The sequence below is a fragment of the Amborella trichopoda genome, chromosome 5 (assembly GCF_054954075.1).
Source record: "Amborella trichopoda isolate Santa Cruz 75 chromosome 5, AtrichopodaSantaCruz75HAP2 v2.0, whole genome shotgun sequence".
Classification (NCBI taxonomy): domain Eukaryota; kingdom Viridiplantae; phylum Streptophyta; class Magnoliopsida; order Amborellales; family Amborellaceae; genus Amborella; species Amborella trichopoda.
This window is the reverse complement of record NC_142340.1, coordinates 22,421,627-22,439,693: the sequence shown is the minus strand read 5'-3', so window position 1 is coordinate 22,439,693 and position 18,067 is coordinate 22,421,627. Positions and strand designations below refer to the sequence as shown.

Sequence of the window (18,067 nt, the reverse complement as noted above, 5' to 3'; positions counted from 1 at the left end):
TGTTAGGAAATCTCTTTCACATCTTGAATGTCTCAAGAATCAACATAAAACATATAAATTTTAATACAATAAAAAACATTTTCCAATATTTGTAAAATTATAAAAAACAAAAAAAATATCTCAAATAAATTTTTAATTTTATTTTTTTTTTATTTTAAATTTTTTTTTTTTTAATATCCCCAACTTGGACGCCTAACTCGGCCAATTTTCTTACTATATCGTCACCGTTGAAAACTTGATGTGACGACGGCGATCATGTTCGACAGGATCACTTTCCATTGGCTCTGCGTCGTGCCAAAGACTCCAAGATGAGGTCTTCGTTTATTTATTAAAAAGTTATGGTTTCTGTGCTCTGCTGAACCACGGTATTCTTGTGAGTCTACCCTTATTCTTCTTGTGTGTATACATATTTTGGAATAAAATTGAAATTTAAATATTGCAATAACATATTAAGCTTTTTTCCTTTTTTTTTCAACCATGCTTTTTAATTATTCGTCTTTCATTTGAATTTCTTTGTTTTTCAAGTTGGAACCAATTTTGAACATCTTTATTTCCACAACAGTCTTTTCATTATTTCAAGTAGAATAATTTTAAATTTCCATTTTATATTACATGAAAATATTACGTCATCAAACTCGGCCATTTCTCCTATTCACTTTCTCAAGTAAAATCTAATCCAGGAGTACCTTTTTAGCCCTTAAATTTTTGGGATATTTACCCTTTGACCTAACCGAGAACCCCCAAAGAGAAACATAAATTCCAAAGCACAAAATACCATTGTAGGATTAAATAGAAATTATCGACATTGGTCGAATCCAAAATCTTGTCTTAATTCTAGGGCGATTCCAAAAATATGAGGCACAAAAAATCCTCTCAAATATCCCTTTCACGTGAGGGAGTAACCCTGCAGCATGATCCAGCAGCGGCATGACATTTACACATTAAATCTTATCCGGCATGAAGCCCCATTGGCGCTGACCGCCAAATTCCACGACCAGTGGCCTCCTTCTGAGGAAATCGCTTTGAATGCTTAGAGAGAGAAGCTTACCGCCAAGTTGTTGTAATAGAGAGAGAAGCTTAGCTCCTGCCCTTAACTGGAAAACACTCTAAAATCTTAGCCTCCCCAACTAAAGATCGAGAGAAATAAAACCCAAATCATAAGCATGAAAGTTTTTCTCAACTTTTGTGATGAAGATACGGGAAAGAGCTTCACATCCCATCTCAACAAAGCTCTCACTGATCGCGGCATCTCCACCTTCTTCTGGTCGCCGACACAACAACAACCCAGTGACATATAGAGAGCAAATTGAAGAGTGCGACGTGTTCATAGACGTCTTTTCCCCCAACTATGCTTCCTCTTTCTTCTGCCTTGACCAACTTTCTTATTTATTGAGTTTGCCGAAGAGGTTAATCCTTCCTCTGTTTTATGACATGCAACCTGCGCATGTTCGCCGGCAAGAGGGGGCCTTTCGAGGGAGCTTTTTTGTAGCTCACAGGAATATTGGGATTGAGGAGGAGACGATGCACAAGTGGAGAAATTCTTTGAATGAAGTTGCATGTATTTCTGGTTGGGATACGAGAAATTACAGGTATGACCAATTATCTTACATTTTTTTTTAAAATAAAAAAAAGGAGAAAGAAAGCTCTCTTTCTTCTCTCTCAGTCCCAAAGGTATGGGGCACTTCAATGGAAATCACAGGACATAACTAGGTTTTGTTTAGGGCTTTGGTTTTCACGTTATTTTGATGCTTAAATATCCTCAAATTGAACATCAAGATGCATGGACATAAGAAAAAACATGAATTCAAGTTTTGGAAATAGCGCATTTTGTAACACATTAATTTTTAATATTTTCGAGTTTTTAGAGATCTACTCGATCTATGCTGAAAATTTTTTAATTAGATACGAAAATATATTTTAAGGCTATCACAAAGACTTCAAGTATTGTAGGTCGGCTTTACTTTGATTGATTAGAGCCTCGGCTCTTTACAAACCGCACCCTTATTAAAAAGACCAAATCTATTGATAAAAAAATTATAATAATTTATAATTTATCACAAATATATTCTACTACATTTGAGAACGATTTCCATTTCCTCCCTCGAGCAAAACTTTTAGGACCCTAATTTAGGGGACGTAACTTCTTTAACAATATATTAATGTCAATAACAAAATTTCCTAGATGTACCGCACTTGGAAAAGCTAATGTCTAAAGATTGAATTGCGACATCCAATTTTTACATATTAGATACATAGTTTTGCATGAATTTCATCGTACAAATTTTATTTTAAGTATCGTCTACGGTAGTTGTTATTTCCCAATGTATATTTTAGATGTGTTGCAAATTGGGGTCTCTAATTTTCTATATTTTTTTTGTCATTTTAATAAAATATTTCATAAATTTTAATAAAATATCTCAGTTTTGAAATCACATGTTTTCATTTTATTGAGTAAAACATTTATAGGTATTTTACAAAAGAAATCATTTTTTATTTTAAGAATTAAAAATAGTTTCATTTTACATGCAAGTCCCACTTTTTGAGATCATATAATGAACTTAAATTTTATCTTTTTCGCTATGTATTACATTGGAATTTGGTATTCCATTCTTTTCGGTTTCCTACACTTATAAAAAATATCAAAAAATAACTGAAAATAACTAAGTTATCAAAAAAACATTGAATATTGGTCTTTATATTGTCTTTATGTCCAAATGCTTATTTTAAACATGGAAATTTTAGAGAAAGGTAATTTTTTGAAAGTTAAATTATAATAATAATAGGAATTTCAAGCATTATTTTAAGAGGTCAAATATTTCAGTGGTTAATTTATAAATCTATGTGAGTATAAACAATTTAAACCTACTTGGAATTGGAATGATTTTTTTACATAAAAAATCTTAAAGTACGTCTAAATTTATTTTGGTGAATATTTGTTTTTCAAAATATTTTATTATTATTTTTATTCAATATTACTCATAACAATGAACCTAAAACCAAAATTTCATATTAGAATAAAAAATAAAAAACGAGATTCATTATTGGCCCTTGGATGAGCATGGTTCAATCTGAACCATTAAAAGGTGTCTATGCACCTTTTAAGCCTCGACATGCTGTGGACGTAATACCAACCTTAAATTATATGTGACCCTACTTCTCAACCATCCAATAGGAACAAACAACCATCCAATAGGAACAAACAACGGGGATCGGGCATGTCATGATTTCACATTAATTTTAGCATTTTTCTATAAAATATTTTTTAATGGAACTTAAGGCATCCCCTCTTCTTGTTGGGCGCACCTAGAAAAAAAAAATATCTTATAAAGTTAGGTGACCAAACGCCCTTACAAGATTCATGGGTATTTTGAAAATTTTCTATCATGAATTCTATATATATATCTATATATATAGGTGCAGTTGGCACACGGATGCATCCGTAGCTGTAGAGGTAAGGTGCACCATCAAATTTTGATGTAAAATGTTAATAGGATTATCTCAAAATCTATTTTTATATCTAATTATAAAATTTTAAATTTCAAAAATGGTTAAAATCAAGTAGATCTATAAACATATGAAAATCTTGAAAATGGACGGTGTGGATAATATGTTGTAAAATGCACTATTTCTGAGACTTAAAATCTTTTTATTTTTCATGGCCTTACATCTCGATGATCAATCAAAGGGTTTTTCAACATTAATACTGCCTTTTCCGATGGATTTTTGAGGTGCATCCGTAGTTCAACATTATAAGGTTGCAACCTCATATAAACTTTTTCCTCTGTGTGTGTGTGTGTGTTTTTTTTTTTATCATATGCAACCCCGTTAGATGTATAAATGATCAAAATTTCACTAAAAAAATGATTTATAGAATAAAAATTAAAAATAAAATATTTTGAGCCATCATATCAGCTCAAGAGCCAACTCTAATCAAATCGGATGGCTGAGAAGTGGAGTCGCATATAGTTTATGGGATTTTATACAATGTGACTATTTACCTTTGATGTAGAGAGTTTACAATTACTTATAACCATCCGATGTGAAATTTGATAGCTTAGGTGTGTCACAAAATTCGAAAAAAAAAATTTTGAAGTTTGACCTTGGTTAATGGAATAAATGCAGCCATCCAATTTCACATCAAATGGTCAAGATTGATGTGACCACCTTGAACCAAAAGTAAATGGTCTTATTGTATACTTTCCCTTAGTTTATATGTATGTCGGGTCACACATAAAGCTTTCCCTACGAGGGAAAATCCCTGCATGGATATACTATACACTATAATATATAGTATAATATGCATTGGTATATATACCCATGGATATATTTATGACTATAAATATTAATAGCAATATACAATAAAATTTTAGTATAATAACTAAAACTTGTGTTTTCTTAAGGCATCAATTATCAACTTGTGTACAAAATTACTATATATTCCATCATAGCTTGAAATTGCTTTAACAATGAATTAGATTTACAAAAATGTAACTTTTACATGTGATTTAGAGATTTTAAAAAATTCCAAAAGAACATGAATGCAAATTGAATATATTGGAGAGCACGAACACTATTTTTCCGCATAAGCATACTCTACATTTACTCCTCCGGAAAAAGGACATAGTTAGGAATTTCTGTATTTGAAACTAGGATCCATTAAAGTATAACTAAAATATTATTTTCAAAGAAAAAGATTGGATCTTGAATTATTAAACATCTAGATCCTTCTCTCGAAAATTTGGAAAGTTTGTATGCAATCTTGGGATGTGAATTTTTTTAAGGCATATGGCGAGTGACAATTATTTTATTTTTTTGCCTTCGACATTGGTTTCTTGGTTTTAGAGATTTCTTCCTTAAACTTAGAGATCTAAAAAATATCCCTAGAGTTTTGTCGAGGGATTAGATGGCTAGTAAACCGGGGAATAGGAAATGTTTTGTCTAAATTGATTAAGTTGTTTCTATTTAAACTTTTTGAAAAAGGGAAAAGCTTATATAAGGTTACAACCAAGTAAGGTAAGGAGCACCTAAAAAATCTAGTAGAAAAGAGTGTTCGGAATTCCTTTCAGATCATCATGACCTCGAGATATATGCTATAAGTAATAAGTAATTTAAGCTTTTCAAGTCCTAAAAGTAGTTCATCTTGTAACAAGTTATTTGGACCATATATTTTTAAGATTTTGAAGTGTTTATAGCTATGATCATTTTGCACCGTTTGCTGGATTTTAAATTCCAAAATTAGGGTTGACCTTGGATTTTCAAGCCATCTCAAAATTTAGAGGCACGCCTTACAAAGTAGACACCTTATGCAAACCTCACCCTTTAATAAACTCCAACCTTTAAATGTGCCTTAATTTGTCTAGTAATTTTGAAGAGATTACTAGATAAATTAATTGGAAGAAGTGTCCTTAATTTGATTGTTTAGGGCCTCACCCATATACAATCTTTTTCCAAGTTAAAATGCTTCCAAGAAGCCTACAGAATGATCCTAATAGAATAGACTACTTCGCAATATTTTATAGATAAAAAACTTATTTCAATCATGTAAGTATTTAATAAAAGAAAAGAGTGAAATTTGGATTTCTAAAAGCCTATGGAGCGCACATAGGAGCAAACATGCAATCAATGGACTTTTGCATGTTCATATGATTAGTTATAACACTATAAATTTGTTGTGTACTATGCATTACAAAATAGATGAAATATATTTTCCTAACCAACCATCATCCAAATTTAAGAAATATTTAATAAATGACACTTGGACCCAAACCTAAGTGATGTTTTATATATGGGTTTTGTTAGGGTTCTCCTAGACATGGATTATATATTTAATTTACTCAACATTTTTGGACACTTGATGCCCTTGATTTGTAATACAAATTTTTCCAAGCTAAGGATTTTTTGGTCATTAGAAGAGGTAGAATGGATATTTCTATATGAAACCAGTGGCATTCTATTAGTGGTTAAAAAACAATTAATATTGTATGTAGGTAATATCACACATCATATTGATAATTCTGAATGCTTTTGTTTCTACTTTATCTTTGACTAATTACTTAAAATACCACTAGACAAAAAGTCACTACATTAAAGGGTAAAGGTATCAAGTGTTCAAAAATATTGAGTATATTAAGTATATAATCCATGTGTAGGAGTACTCTAACAAAACCCTTTATATATTATAGATTATCAATATGTCTATCTTATCAGCTTGGCCATTTTGTTTAGGATCATGTTTATCGGTATCTCTATTGCATCACTTGTATTTTACTCAAAAAAAGAAGTTGTTCTTTTTTTTTTCCTAATGAGGAAGTATATTCTATCTGTAGGACTGAAGCACATATGGTCAGCAAATTTGTGAGGCATGTTTCTATGGAGTTGGAGCGCAAAACACCACTACATGTTGCCACTCACCTTGTTGGGCTCGATTCTCGTGTTGATGTTGCCACTCACCTTGTTGGGCTCGATTCTCGTGTTGATGATGTGATGAGACACTTAGAAATTGATGCTAATGATGTTCAAATGATTGGGATCCATGGAATGGGTGGCATTGGTAAGACCACTCTTGCCAAGGAAGTGTTCGATTCCATGGCAGTTGTTTCCTCTCGGACGTTAGAGAGTTTTCAAAAACAAAAGGAGTTGTCAAATTACAGAGACAACTTCTTAAGGAACTTTTTGATCAAGTAGATCCAAGTATATATAATGTTGATAGAGGCATTAATGTTATAAAGAATAAGATCGGGTCGAAGAAAGTTCTTATTGTATTTGATGACATTGATGATGACAAACAACTCGAAAAATTAGCTAGTAACCGTGATTGGTATTGTCAAGGAAGTAGAATTATCATCACTAGCTGGGATGAGCATGTATTGAATGCGCATAATAGAGTAGACAATAATCATATCTACAAGCTCAAGGGATTGGATCAAATACAATCTCTTGAACTCTTTAGTTGGTGCGCATTCCATAGGAATCAACCAACACAAAAATATATGCAAGTCTCTAAGGATGTGATATCCACTACCGGTGGACTTCCTTTGGCTCTTGAAGTTTTGGGACATTACTTACGCGATAAGACAACCGTTGATGAGTGGAAAGACGCAATAATGAAGTTAAAAAAGAGTTGTTGAAGATGATGTCATGCAAAAGCTTAAAATAAGTTACGATAATTTGAGTGAAGAAGAGAAGGATATATTTCTTGATATTGCATACTTCTTTATTCATGAAAAAAGAGATTATATGATTGATATATGGAAAGGTTGTGGTTTCCCTGCTTCACTTTCTATGAAAAAACTCTTGCAAAGGTCATTTTTAAAGATTAATAATTATGATAGATTGTGGATGCACGACCAACTTCGTGATATGGGGAGACGGATTGTTGAACTAGAAAACCTAGATGATCATGGAGAGCATAGTAGGTTATGGTTTGATACAGATGTCATTACTGTGTTGAAGAATCACAAGGTGAGAAATTCCTAAACCAAGATCATTTTGCTCTTGTTAGAGAAATCCTTTAATGAGTTATTTAATTGGCGTCAATTTAATTTTGTTTGATCAACATGATAGAGTTAGATAGTCTTGTTTTTAAGCATCTTGTTGACAAGCTGACATCTACTTCTATTATCAATTAGGGAACTCGTAAGGTTCGAGGCCTAATGATCAGGGGGAATGAACAGGAGAAGATTTGGAAAACTGAAGCATTTAAACCAATGATCAATTTGAAGCTACTCAGCATCAGTCAAGCTTGTCTTAGAGGAAGCTTGAAAGATATGTCATCAGAATTAGTGCGGCTACAACTGAGGGATCACCAGTTACAGTACCTCCCAAAAGATTGTAGCCATGAAAAGCTAGTTGTCCTTGACTTGTCAAACAGTGATTCTGTCCATGACCTGCCGAAGAACAACATCAAGGTGTGGAATTTATATTTAATGTCGTCTCGTGCCATTTTTTTCCCCTTGCATATTTGCAACCTATCATGGTTGTTATCCTTTGTATTCTTTACCAACCAATTTTTTTTTTTTTTGTTGCACAGCTCTTCCCAAAGTTGAACGTTCTTGATCTTAGTCATTGCCGTAACTTAAGGCAGAATTCCTGACTGTTCTTTACATGAGCTTGAAGAGGTTGATTCTTGAAGGTTGTAAAAACTTGGTTGAGATTCCCGACTCCATAGGCCTTTTAAGGAATTTAGTTTATCTGAATCTTCGGGGATGCCCCAACCTCAAGAAACTGCCAGATATGCTAGGCTTACTAGTGAATCTTGAGGAGTTGGATGTGAGTGGCGGCAGTTGGAGAGTCCCACCTCTAGTAGGCACGACGAGTTCCGAGGTCGGGTATGAACAATTACAAGAGCTCCCAGAGAACTTTGGAAATCTTACAAGTTTAAGGACTCTCAATTTAAGCTACAACTCCAATTTGACAAAGCTCCCATATACTTTCTCACGTCTTTGCTCCTTGGAGGAATTGTTTGCAAGGGATTGTAGCCTGCAGGGGGTGATTGATGATGACTTTGAAAAGTTGTCCAAATTGAAAAAGTTGGATCTCTATGGCAACAAGAATATCCAAGGCGTGCCTAGGAGCATGAAGGGCCTTTCTCAATTAAAAGAGATAAATATAACTTATTGTACGCAGCTCGTAACTATACCCGAGCTCCCCACAAGTTTGGAATGTCTGGAAGCTGGTGGCTGCTCAAAGGTGCAAACCATGCTGGAGTTATCTCCTCTTTCTCACCTAAAAATACTGGAATTAGCATCTTTTGAGCAGCTGATGACTATTCCTGAGCTCCCCACCAGTTTGAAATATTTGAGTGCTTCTGGATGCATAAGTTTGAAAACTTTGCCTCAGTTATCTCACATTTCTGAACTAGAAGAACTAGACATAAGTGGTTGTGAGCAGCTGCTAGCTATCCCTGAGCTTCCCACCAGTTTGCAAGTTCTGAAAGCTTGTGGATGCCACAGTTTGCAGACCTTACCCAAGTTGTCTCACCTTTTGGAACTAAGAGAGCTAGGTTTAAATTCTCGTAATCATCTAATTGATATCCCTGAGCTTTCCACCAGTTTGATATATCTGAACGCTTTCAATTGGAGAAGTTTGCAAACCTTGCCCAAACTATCTCAACTTTCTAAACTGGAAGTATTGGATATTTCTTACTGTGTAAAGCTGTTAGCCATTAAGGATCTTCCCACCACTTTGAAAGCTTTAAGGGCTCCCAACTGCATATTGTTACAAGCTATACTCAACCTCTCTCACCTTCTCAACTTCAAAACTTGAATCTCACAAACTGTAAGGGATTGATTGAGACACAGGGCCTCAGTGGGTTGAAATCTTTGAAGCAATTGCACTTGAATGGGTGCAGGCCTCATGCTTTGAGGGATCAAAGGCTAGCAAAGGTACGTTACTTTGCCAAAAAAAAACACCTCCTGATATTTGGTTTTTGAGTGACCTTTATATATGTGACTGCTAATTATTTATTCGTTGTATTGTTTTGTTTATATATATATATATATATATATATATAGGAAACATTTGCAGGTTTAGATCGCTTAAGTGTTCCTGGAAGCAAGGTTCCAAATTGGTTCAAGAGTAAGTGGACGATGCAGGACAGCGGGAATCCATATTGGCCCTCTCTGTCATACAGAGTGTCGGGGGCTCCAGATGAAGGCATTTGTGTTAGAGGAGTGATGGTGTGCTTTGTTGCTCATTTTTCTTGCACTCACAATTCCCATTGCATGGAATTATTGATGAAGAGCGAATATGGAGTAGATTGTAATACGGAAGTGTTTTACATTTATCCAGGGAGCCACCAACATGACATTTATTTTTACCATTTACAACGTGGCCAAACTCTTAATCTCCCCAGCCGGTTGAAAAATGGGGATGAAGTTGCACTTGTAAAAAGAAAATTTGAGGGTGAAATTGAAGCCGACTGCAATTATTTGATGGAGGCAGGATTCCATCTTGTATTTGAATCAGAAGATACCGACGATTCCATTCCAAAAGATAGTGAAGATTCCATATCAGAAAAATTGGCTTTCTTTAATTCATTGTTTGTTCAATGACAATTTGCAACGACAGAATATGGTAAGGTACCAATAATTACTTTTTGGTTTAGATTGCCAAACTATGCTCTCTTCTCATATAACAGATGGATTCACAAATCACTTCAAATATCAGCGGCCTTTTTGTTCTATGGTTTTCAGTGAAATACATGTTTTTGCCTCTTTCCAGTCTTTTGATTCCCAAATGCTTCCCATAGATGAAAACTTGCTAAAAAATTTTATCTCGAGTCTCGAGTTACCCTAATTTATATTTGAACTGAAAAAATCTAGATCTCTCTCTCTCTCTCTCTCTCTCTCTCTCTCTCTCCATGTATGTGCCTGGAGACATGTCAGCTGTTATAGGTCTTTTATGACTTGATATGGTTGATGAATTTTACAGATATCTGATTTCTTTAAACATGTTGTTGTGTTTTTTGGGTATGGCACAAGATGATGAATTTGCCACATGTGCAGGAGGCTGTGAACTATCACTTTTCATGATGCTTTTGGTTAGCTCCTTCTTTGGATGGAGTGATGTGATTGAAAAATTATGGAGCACAATTTTTGTGAGAGTAAATCTCAGCTAGAAAGGATCATCGTCTTCTATTTACATGTCTCTTCTATTGGATCAGAAAACAGCATCTTACATTGTTGCAAATTATGGTCTTCACCAGCTGTAATTACCATCCATGGCCTTCTGCTATAAAAACCATCCATAGCCTTCTGATAAAATCAGGATTCCTCTCAGAAGCCTCCTCGTTATAACCATCTTCTAAATGCTTTTGTGAAATGTGGTCCTCTTGTTGATGCCAAATACTTCTTTGTTGAAATTCATGCACCGTATTTGGTCTCATTTTTCACCATCGTTTAGGCTTACTCTCACTCTAACCAGCCCAAAAACTGCTTAATTCTACTAATCCAGATGCAAGTTCATGGCTTTTCACCATATGAATTTGGCTTCTCAAGCCATTTGATGCCTTGTTCAAATTCAAAGCTGCAAATCAAGGCATGCAAATTCACACACAGGTGATCGTCATGGCTTCTGGTTCATACCCATTCGTCTAAACAAACATGGTTGATTTCTACTCCAAAATTTGGAATTAGAGAGTGCAAATTGAGCTTTTTTATGAATTTTGATGATGTGATATTGTGTTATTATATATAATACTGCACTTGTAGGATTTGTCAATTGGGGTCATGGAGATGAAGCTCTGATAGTCTTTTTGGAGACTCTTAAGGATTGGACTAAAGGTCTGTCATGAGCTTGGAGGACCAGGTGAACTGGTTCATGGTTTCCTGATTAAGTTGGGTTCGATTCTAATGGCTTTTTGGGACTGCTCTTGTTGGTAGGAATGGTAAATATAGTGACACATCCAGTTCATGAAAGTCCTTCGATGTTAGTTTGAATTGGGCCTTCATGTGGCCTTGGCAATCGTTGATTGTTGGGTTTTTTCAGAGAGAGTGGTGATTGATTTTGTTCCAAATTTACATTTGGGGATGTTCTTAAATCTTGTACTGCACTCGAAATATTGATATTTGGAAGGTCACTTCATGGGTTGATTGTTGAACTACAGTTGAGGTTAGATGTCAGTGCTTGCGCTCCTTTTATTGATATGCATGTGAAATGTGGGAGTGTAAAAGGAAGTCCTAGGGTGTTTAACTAAATGCCTGAAAAATATACAATCTCATGTAATTCAATGACGGGTAGGTTAGTTGAGAGAGGACTTCGGAGATGATCTAATACTATATCAGAATTTGCATATACGAGGTCTTATACCCAATTAGGGCATCTTTATGGCTCTCTTGAATGCTTGAGGACATGTGGCTTGGATTTAATGGTAGAAAATTCTCTTATTGATGCCTTGAGCCAAAACTGTTTTCAAGGCAATGCAAGAGAGGAGCGCTGTGTCATGGTCTCCTGGACTATGATGATAGAGGTCTTCTCTCACTTTGGTTCCAATAAAAAGGCATTGAAGTTGTTCAGACTTCAGAGAGATGTGAATGATCTGTGAGAAACTGAACCATTTTACAGTTTCTAGCGTTTGAGGGCATATGCAGGCTTAGGTTTCACCCATGGATATGGCATAACAATGGAATCATGCGAGGGGCTCTGTTAGATAGCTAACTTCTAGCATGATAGTAGTTGTAAGGCTCTAAAGGATAGAGTGTTTGAGAGAATGGAGGGGCAAGATTTGATCCCATGAAATACCATGATGCATGGGCATGCTCAACATGGTCATGGCAGAGAAGCCTTGCATCTATGGGATGCCATGAAGAGGCATGGGGTCATGGCTAATTACACCACACTATCATGGCCAATAGCTATTTGCAGATGGTAGGCGATGGTGCAAACATCTTCGAATCAATGGTCCATGAGCACGGCATGATGCCATGCACGGAGCATGATGTGTGCGTGATTGATATGTGTGGTGGGGCTGGGATGCTAGATAAGGTGAAGAGGTTCATGGATGGCATGCCTGTTGAACCCTGTGTGTCCATATAGAGGACATATATGGGGGCATGCCATCTTCTAGGGGATGTGGACATGGCAGAGTATGCCATGGGCTCTGCCTTAGAGTTGCAACCTTTTAGACAATGCAACATTCATACTTTTGTCCAATGTGTACTGTGGGGCTGAAAACTGTGAAGAAGTGGGAAAGTTGAGAGAGAAAATGAAGAATAGAGGAGTGAGAAAGGAGACTGGAGTTAGTTGGTTAGTGATGAATGCCCATCTATCATACATGAACCTGAATTTGTCATGGCATCATGGAAGTGCAAAGCATTTAGATCGACATTTTTCCCTGGTATTCAAATTAGATTTTTGCTGCTTAAATTCAAATTCTGGTGCCATAAAATCCTGTCCATACACTGTCCTATGTTCCTAACCGGTGTTCTTTTATTCATCTCGGGCTACTTCCTCGTCCCTCGCCATAGTACTCTGCTTAGTCTAATTGGACTCGCCAAGTTATAAAATCCACAAGAATGTTAAAAAGCCAAAATCAATAAGTAAAAAATTCTTAAAAATAGTTAAAATCAGCAAAATATAAAAAACAAACAAAAAAAAAAAGAAAAGAAAAGAAAAGAAGAAGAAAAAAAAAAGAAAGGTAATAGAAATCGTTAAAAGACTATAGAACATGAAAAAATATATAAAAGATAGTTATTGAAAAATTTGATTTGTACCTTGAATATGGTTAGGAAAATCAATAGAGGGAAAAGTAAAAAAAGTTCTCATATCATCTTAAAAATCATAAAAACAATCTTAAAACATTCTAATATGATATTGTTATTCTCCACATTTTTATATTTTTTAATAATTTTAAATATTTTTACATTATCATTTTACTTAGCAAGTTGGACTGGGTGATTGAAGCCAAGGACCCTCACGAGTTTGAGCCTGAGTCCCGGTTTTAAACGCGGGTTCTGACTTAGAGGAACACCACTATCCCTAAGCATGCGAATCAAGAGTGGCATGGCTTGGCTATCTGGAAAATTGTTTACGTAAATTAAAAATATAAGGAAAATTAAATAGTTAAGGAAAAAAAAAACAGGATATTTCTTTACAATAGAAAAAGAAAACGAAAGCATAAAATGAAAACAGTTAAGAAAATAAAGAAAATTTCATCTTAACATTTCATATATTGACAATGCCTAGAAATATTTAATAAAAGTATCCTAACCTAGGCTACTTTAATAAAATTTTATGCAAGTAGTTTGTCAACTTCCAACTCAAGAAACATGATCCTAAATTACTAATTGTTTGTTTCATTTTTTTTCCATAGTCCCTTCTATTAAACTCTTCTGTGACTTAACAAATTTCCTACACCCATTTTTATACATTTCCAAATTAGTTATGGATGCAAACAATGAGACCATAGAAGTACCTATGGACCATCAGACTCTGATTATATGCCTAACAATATTGGGCAGCATCAGTAAGCTCTTGAAACATGTCAGTGTCAGAATTCAGAAAACTATATTGGGCGGGCATCATCAGTAAGCTCTTAAAACATGTCTGATCAGTTGAGGCAGCTATGCTTTGGTTTCTAAGATGCCTAACCCATCTTGGTGCCCAGCTGACCAGACTTGGTGGTTGGGCTATTTGAGTTCTAGGCCTATTTATGACTGACTTATAAGATTGTTGAGCCTCAAATTCATCATAACATCTCATATATTGATAATGCCTGTTGGATATGAGATATAGGAACTGTTAAGACATTATTGTTTATTTGTGTATTACTGTTGATATTTATGGATCTAAGTTCTCTTGAATGATCCACCTCAGTGTTGTAGCCGAGAACCCTACCCTGTCTCCACAGCCTACTCGGCTTGAAGACATACACAAGCATCTCTTGATAGCCTTTTTTGTATTGCGCTTAGGCTGTTATGGTTCTTAATTCTTTTCAGGTCTCTTTCGTTCACCATGTAAGATCTCTATGTATTACTCAACCCTCTCCATCTCCTTCAACTTTCCGGTTCTTTATATTCTTCCCACTTTTTGTAGTATGAGCACCCAAAGTGTGGGCTGCTGTCTGTTTTCTTCCCTCTGTGTAATTTCTTTACTATATATAAAAGTCAACCGATTTTTATTTTTATTTATTAAAAAAAAAAAGGCTACAATTTCTATGCAACTTACCTCCAACCCAATTTTTTTTCTCATTTTTTTCCCTAAAATATACTTTCTATGTAAATACCTCAACCAAATAAACAATAGAAAAATACCTAAACTACCCTCCCTTAATCCCACCAAAATAGAGACTCGATATTGTTTAAATGCGGTCTGGCAGTAGGGCTCCGGCACTGTGTAAAGTATGGTCCGGTACTTGTGTGCTCCTGCAATGTGATGTTGCGCTACGGCCATGTGCTACTGGGTCCAAAAGTCAACTTAAAATCTAGCCAAAATGATTTTTGTATACAGGCATTTCGAGTCCAAAAAAAAGGAACTTTTTCCCTTGGGGAGGTATTTGCATAAAAACTTTGTTTTGGGGAAAAAAGTGAGAGAAAAAATTTGATTGGATAAGTTGCATAGAAAGTGTGTTCTTTGTAATTTTTCAGAAAAAAACAGACTCAAATTGGCAACATTACTTTGTGGTACTTCAGAATATTTCTTTGGGGAGGACCTTTACATTGAAATGGGCTGGCCTTTGTACCGAAAATAAAGATGAAACTATTGGCAATATTTGATGAACTATTGGCAATATTTGATGGATACCTTAAAACTTTTTTTGAATTGTGAGGCATTCAAAGTGTTGTAACTGACCCTGATTCAATTCTAAGTTTCCTCACCCATGAAGTTAAAAGAAATTGGGCCGGGTGGACAGATGGTAATGCTATGAACAACTGCCCTTTTTTGTTTTTGCTGTTAAGATTTCATGAAAGCAAATCTCACTCTAGAGTTGTTATCGTAGATTACAGAGGTGATGCCAAGCTATGTCAGAAGAGGTCAAATATGCTTTAATAAAAAAATATTCAAAGGATATGAGCCTATGACCATTGAAGATACGGGCAGAATACGAAATGAAATGTTTCGATTACATTGGGTCCTCCATATTAAGGTCTGTGTTTTGTCCAAGTCTGATTATGGAGCTTCACCTTGATGGAATTTGCATTTCTGTTAATTAATTTTGTTCTTTTCGACTAGTGGATTCTCTAAAGTGTGTTTTCATTAACTTTCTTTGTTCCTGCTTATCATTTGTTTCTTGCTGTCAAGCTGAGGAAAGCTGAAGCGGCACACAAAAATGATTGCACTATGAAACTAAAGTTGTTTGCTCGTCCCTTTTATGTTCTTACCACTCAAGACTCTGGATTAGGTATTTTTGTAGGGTATTTTCCAACACGCCCTGTATCCCCGGAGTAAATAATGAGGAAGCCAATCGCAACCTAGACTTATAGATACCAAAGCACCCAATTTTTGGAAGATTTTTGAAAGGTGTCAGATTGGTCTCAAAAAGCATATAAGGGTAGTATTTGATGCTTTAAGGAAACCCATCAAGTTAAAGCAGATCAGACGGAAACTTAGTTCTCAATTCCAGTTCCTAACATGCTGAAAAAGTGTCTCATGACTACAACCTTATTATCGGGGATTTAGATGAGTATTAAACTGCTTCCATTGGATTTAGAATATCCAAAAACCCCCTGATACTTAATTTCAGCTCATTTTTTGAGCATTCTAGAGCTAATTTACCAAAAAATGTAGGTTTTATATTATTCTAGTGCAGCCTCGGTGAACCAATTTTCATTTTTGGAAACTGTGGCATTTGATCTCGGTATTATATTCCAATGGTCATAACTTCTCCGGTTTATGCTCAATCAAGCTTAAATTTCAAAGGGTTCTTCGTCTCGTCAATGCACACGTTTTGATATATAGTACGACTCATGATGATGTTCAAAACGGGGGAAGTCCTAAAGAGAAATTGTATTAAAAAACTCATACGCTATAGAATTTTTAAAGAGGAATACCTCTTTGATCAAATGGCGATATCATGAAGCCCCGACATTAGATCGTCTTAAAAATGGATATGTTGCGACCACGACATCGAGGGCTTCGATTTGAGGTAAAGATTATAAAGATACAAGAACAAAAGACATCGTATTTTGAATTCACAAAAAGGTACATTTTTCGGTGACCGGAATCTCATTTTTCAACGACTTCTCCGATTTGGAAAGTGACGATTCGCGAATCAAATCGATATATTTTTATCACAAAATGATCGTGATGGAATCCCCATCAATCTGTGATGAAGGAATCGATCTGAAACGTCAAGAAACGAGCAAGATCAAGCTTTGAATATATCAAGTTTATGATCTTTCACCGGATTTTCAAAGTTTGAAACCCCGATTCAAGATCAAAGTCATATGTCAAAATGATCGGCTCATCGAGCCTGTCATTTCGATGTCATTATTTTCATCGGACGCACCCGAAAATGGCCCCGAACAATGGCTATGGCGTATTGAACTTTTTTGCGGACCATTTGGTCATTTTCATGATTTTGGCTAGGAGCACAATCATCATTTTTCCCCAAAAATAAGATTCACTTTTAATTCAAAAAATATATACTATTTGACAATTTTCTTTGTTTTTAGTCATCCACCCTTGTTTTTAAGAGATGATATATAACTATCTTAAGACATTTGTAACCCTAAGTTGAGAAAGGTTGGAGAAATTAATGAAAAATCATTGAGTTGCCTCCTTGAGCATGATTTTTTGTTCTATCTTTCTTGCCCCAAAGAGATGAGAGAGAAAACTTTTACCCATCGATAATTACCCTTAGAACCTGTCACTACCAACCTAGAACCCCTCATTTCCAACTTCCATATTCTTCACTTACATACACCTTAGTCCAACTTCCATAGCCCTCACTTTCATACACCTTAGTCCCAACCTCCATAGTCCTCACCTCCATACACCCTAGTCCCAACCTCCATAGTCCTTACTCTCATACACTTAGCCCATTCCCCAGTCCATAAACCCTAATCTTACACCTTAACCTTCTACACCAAGAACCCTACCCATCTCAATGAGCATCCCTAGAAGGTTAGGACTTACCTAGTACTCGAGTCCAAATCTGCGGTTCATATTAGGTACCCAACATTCTCTTTCTCTTTCTTTCTCTCTTCTCTCTCTTTTTTTTTTGTTCCCTCTCTCTCCCTCGGTTTCCAGCTCTCTTCTTCTTCTCTTCTCTTTCTTTCTCTCTCCTCTCTCTCTTTCCCTCTTTTTTCTTCTCTTCACTCTCCCTCTCTCTCTTATCGTCCACTCCTTTTCTCTTTTCTCTCTCTTGCCTTCTCTCTCTTCTCTCTCACTCTCGGTCGAACAGGCATCCTAACTGTTGGTTCCCACTCTCTCTCTCTTAGTCGAACTGGCTGTTAGGCTGCCGGTTCCCACTCTCTCTCTTTCTTGGTCGAACCGGCAGTGTAGCCACCGGTTCTCTCTCTCTCGCTCTCCCTGGCTTGAACTGGCTGCCTAGCCGTCGATTCCTCGCTCTGCCCCTCTCAGACTCGAACTTGCAGCCAATTTCAATGTGCTCATTGAGATCGCTGTG

General features: G+C 35.7%; 1 non-coding gene across 1 annotated transcript; it reads left to right on the top strand.

Annotated features, from left to right (window-relative positions):
- The first annotated feature begins 986 nt into the window (after nt 1–986).
- On the top strand, nt 987–10,181 carry LOC18444735 (TMV resistance protein N). The gene is made up of 5 exons (XR_016055217.1): nt 987–1,589; nt 6,327–7,461; nt 7,629–7,907; nt 8,080–9,383; nt 9,513–10,181. It is a non-coding gene; the product is annotated as a TMV resistance protein N (transcript).
- Nucleotides 10,182–18,067: the final 7,886 nt, after the last annotated feature.